Source organism: Lolium rigidum, chromosome 5 (genome assembly GCF_022539505.1).
Source record: "Lolium rigidum isolate FL_2022 chromosome 5, APGP_CSIRO_Lrig_0.1, whole genome shotgun sequence".
In the NCBI taxonomy this organism is placed as follows: Eukaryota; Viridiplantae; Streptophyta; class Magnoliopsida; order Poales; family Poaceae; genus Lolium; species Lolium rigidum.
In genome coordinates, this window is record NC_061512.1 from 6,395,159 (window position 1) to 6,399,690 (window position 4,532).

Consider the following 4,532-nt stretch of genomic DNA (forward strand, 5'->3'; position numbering starts at 1 on the left):
TAGTGAAGAGCGAGAGGTAGTCTCGCCGGCGACCGTGGTGTGTGCCCGACCGGCAGGAGCTCCACTAGGCTGTACTGCGTGTGTGCGCGGCTGTGGCGACGTATGTGCGAGCCATGGCTATCAATGCCCACCCCCTGTAATCTCCATTGGCAACACCAGGAGGTCGAGCTCGGGTTGCAGAATCAGTAAGAGGCGTATGTGCGCCAGGGCGTTTGTGCGCCGGAAAGAAGATGAAGACGATGGCTGCGTCAAGCATCGTGGAGGCCGTAGGAGCGGCCATGGTGCGGACGTCGACGACCTGCCAGGCCTCGACTATGTCATGGCTTAGGAGGGAAAATGATAGCAATAAGCCATGTCGCCATTGCCGTGCGATCGAGGTGTCAGTGCACCGGGTCGAGGTCCGTGGCGGGCATGGCGTGTGCGTGAGTGTGTTGCGCGTCTGTGCGCGTGTGAGTGCGTTCGGTTAGTGTGTGTGTGTTCAGTAGCGAGTTAGGAGGAAGACTTGATCAAGGCACGGCGAGCTGGCCGCGAGGATCGCGTCAGAGCGCGTCCAGAGCGCGAGCCGGAACGTGCAGATCGTGGACGAGGTGGGAGCGTGGATCGCGTCAGAGCGCGTCCAGAGCGCGGCCGTGGCATCGTGCATGCGTGCTCTCTGCCTATAAATCCCCCTGTGTACTGCTTGTAGACCTCACCTGCCAAGAGCACCATGTAGACATTGCCAATCAACAAAGATTTGGGCGTTCGTGCGCCCGTGGCGGCGTTCGTGCGCCGGCCCCGTAAATTTGAGTCATGTGTTCATCTCCTTCCTCCACAGTTCGAGCGATTGAGAGGGAGAGAGTAGCTAGGTTGCCCGTGGTGGCAACAACAGGCTTCTCCTTTGGATATTCCGGCATGTTAAAACATCCAATCGGACCGACACTATGTGATCTGATTGCTCATGGGCATAAAGTTCTGAATAATTTCTGTGTGTGTACTCTTGAAAGGAATAGTTTTGTATTTGTGCTTGAGATGCAAACATGTGTACGATTGTCCAATTAGATCAAAAAATTACCTGTTATCCCCATTATTCACTTAGGGTTATTAGACGGTGCGTAAAAATAAATGATAACAAATGATAGTGCGTAAAAATAGAACGATAACAACAGAGAATGGTGCGGCAAGACGCACGAGGTCCATCTAGTATTGAACGAAGACGCTTAGCTAGTGAGAGCATCGCGGGAGCCGATTGTATAGAAGTGCGACAACATTCAGCGTGCGTACACGTAGACAGCAGAATCCTGCCTAATAACACGCATGCACACATAGCTAGATAAATAAATAGTCCCACCGCGCGCAGCGACTGAACGATCGACCAGCTTATTTATTTTTTTTTGAGAAAAATCCGCCCTCTTTATTAAATCAAAGTGCGAGGAATACAAACGCCTTCAGACGGATTAATAAACCAAACATGTCTACCTACTTGTAGGGATAAAACTAACTGCGCAAGATTATGCGCCTCTTTATTCGATGATCTTCCTTCATGTGAAAACATAGCTTCCACGAATCGCCTTGCTCCAAACTGTATTTCCGAAATTATATGACTATAAGCCCCAAGATTGGCTTCATGTAGAGCGTTCACCACCCGCAAGCAATCACTTGCGATCATCATCCTGGTAATTTGAGGTCTTGCGCCAGATTGACGTCTTCTCGGACAGCTAGCGCCTCCAAGATCTCTGGATCAACTAAACCATAAAACAATACAGCTGAGGCACCAAGATACTCTCCTGCCTCCGATCTAGCGACAACAGCAACTGATCCGCAACTTCCACTCCTTGACACCCCTGCATCCACATTGAGTTTTGCCATCCCATCTAGCCAGGGCAACGGTAGGCCCTCTCCCAACCTTTGCAGGTTTCGGTTTCTTCATTTGGTCCAGCTCCCTAATAAAGTTGTCAATAAAACAGTGTGTGCTGAGCGGGCTTTGAAACGAATCTTCATGAATTGCCTTGCGCCGAGCGTGCCAAATTGCCCACAAAGTAACACACATCCGTGTAAGCTGATTGTGCGTGAGGGTGTCTATCATAGAAAAAAGGGTCCTCGCCTACGCTTCATTCACCTAACACATATGTTCAAGTAGCTCCTCATCTGTCAAGGCCCAGACGCATCTCGCCATCGTGCACTCAAGCAGCCAATGACGCCATGAATCTACTGCCCCACATATACCACTAGTTGAATGCCCGTGCGTTGCTACGGCCCCTAAATTTTTCTTTTGGTCACATCTGGCACATGTACATGAAACATCCTCTTTTTTACAGATAGGAAACATACCCACATAGTATTTCAGAAACATCAAAATTTTCACTTCTCATAATTCAACATCATATGCACCACCATTCAACATAATATGGGCAGAAAACTATAGAAAAGATACATGCCTTTTATATTTCTCAAAACAATAAATCAAGAGTGACATGCACCGAACTTCATTTCAGACCAATGGTCGATGAGAGTCGACTTCTTCCTTCTTTCTTCCTGCATGACAGTAAGTGTCATCGTCCTCATTTCTTACTTCTTTTCCACATACTTATCGTCACCACGCGGGCATTCCTATTTTCTCAGCAAGTCCGTTGTTAGATATTAGTAAGTAGTATGCGGACCCTACGTTCACATATAAAATAGAACAAACTGCTCTAGAGCACCACCACTATAATATATCTCTTTTTTTGTGACTGCTCTTGTGAGTCCAACAACAGTTTTGAACAAAATGACAATTATTTGCATATGCTTACTTCTAAGAATAAGCGAAATTTTTCATACATTGAACAAATAACAACTTTCCAGTTTTCATACCTTTGAATGTGTGAGTTAGTATCTCAGTACGAGAAATGCTAGCCCTTAACCTGAAATTTTAAATACAAGGAAGTAGTCTGACACTGACACTAATGTGAAAGTTTCGATGAATTTATACATGTCTATATTTTGAAAAATAATTTCTATCATACTTCTTTCCGTGTTCATTTCTTAAGCACATTGTTGTGTTTTTCTACTCATCCTAATTACATAGATAGCTGGCCTCTTCACGGAGACTGATGTAATAAGATCAATCAAAGGAAAAACATTTATTTGAATTAGCTTTTGTGCAACACTGTTCTCAACTTTTGTGTCAGTCTAGCAACAAAAATTAGGCACTTAACACTCCTAATCCAAAGACCAGTGAATGATACTACAAATATCAGGAAAGTTACCAGAAGACTAAAATTTGCCCTCTCAAAAAGACTAAATCTTTTGTTTTTTCACTCCCAGTATCACAGCAAGATGGATGCTTTCCACAGTTTTTCAAGCTAAATAAGGTAATAGAAAATTTTGCGTACATGAAAACTAAACTCCCTGGTAAGATCATTGTAGAGATTTATGTGGGGCAAGAAAAAGGATATTTGGTGCTACTACCCACGGGGAGAAGCGATATACACCATCCCTCTAGCAGTAAATATATGTTATTCATCTTGAAATCTAAAGTGTAATCTAAAGGGTGTTTAAAAACATGCAGATATTTTTTTTTACATAAATCACAATTTACGACATACATGGAGCAGTCGTGTGAAAACTCTAGTGTAAAATTTCAACTGAAAAATATCAAGAAATTTAAGTGTACCTTCGATGGATTGCATTGGCATTAGATTAGTACTGCCTCTGACCGCTTTTAATCGACGTGGCCACCGCTGATACGTCTCCGACGTATCGATAATTTCTTATGTTCTATGCCATATTATTGATGATACCTACATGTTTTATGCACACTTTATGTCATATTCGTGCATTTTCTGGAACTAACCTATTAACAAGATGCCGAAGTGCCGATTCTTGTTCTTAGCTGTTTTTGGTTTCAGAAATCCTAGTAAGGAAATATTCTCGGAATTGGACGAAATCAAAGCCCAGGGGCCTATTTTTCCACGAAGCTTCCAGAAGTCCGAAGACGAGACGAAGAGGGCCACGGGGTGGCCAAACCCTAGGGCGGCGCGGCCCCACCCCTGGCCACGCCGGCCTATGGTGTGGGCCCCCCGTGCCGCCTCTTGACTTGCCCTTCCGCCTACTTAAAGCCTCCGTGGCGAAACCCCCGCACCGAGAGCCACGATACGGAAAACCTTCCAGAGACGCCGTCGCCGCCGATCCCATCTCGGGGGATCCAGGAGATCGCCTCCGGCACCCTACCGGAGAGGGGAATCATCTCCCGGAGGACTCTACACCGCCATGGTCGCCTCCGGTGTGATGAGTGAGTAGTCTACCCCTGGACTATGGGTCCATAGCAGTAGCTAGATGGTTGTCTTCTCCTCATTGTGCTTCATTGTTGGATCTTGTGAGCTGCCTAACATGATCAAGATCATCTATCTGTAATTCTATATGTTGTGTTTGTCGGGATCCGATGGATAGAGAATACTATATCATGTTAATTATCAAGTTATTATACATGTGTTGTTTATGATCTTGCATGCTCTCCGTTTCTAGTAGAGGCTCGGCCAAGTTTTTACTTTTAACTCCAAGAGGGAGTATTTATG

At 45.3% G+C, this 4,532-nt stretch overlaps 1 long non-coding RNA gene across 2 annotated transcripts; it reads right to left on the reverse strand.

The window, feature by feature from the left end:
- Nucleotides 1-2,322: 2,322 nt before the first annotated feature.
- LOC124655468 lies at nt 2,323-3,699 on the reverse strand. 2 transcript variants are annotated; one of them, XR_006988692.1, is made up of 3 exons: nt 3,632-3,687; nt 2,830-2,879; nt 2,323-2,586 (listed from the first exon to the last, which is right to left on the reverse strand). It is a non-coding gene; the product is annotated as an uncharacterized LOC124655468 (long non-coding RNA). The 2 variants fall into 2 exon arrangements; XR_006988693.1 differs by having other exon boundaries at nt 2,323-2,879; nt 3,632-3,699.
- Between the last annotated feature and the right edge of the window lie 833 nt (nt 3,700-4,532).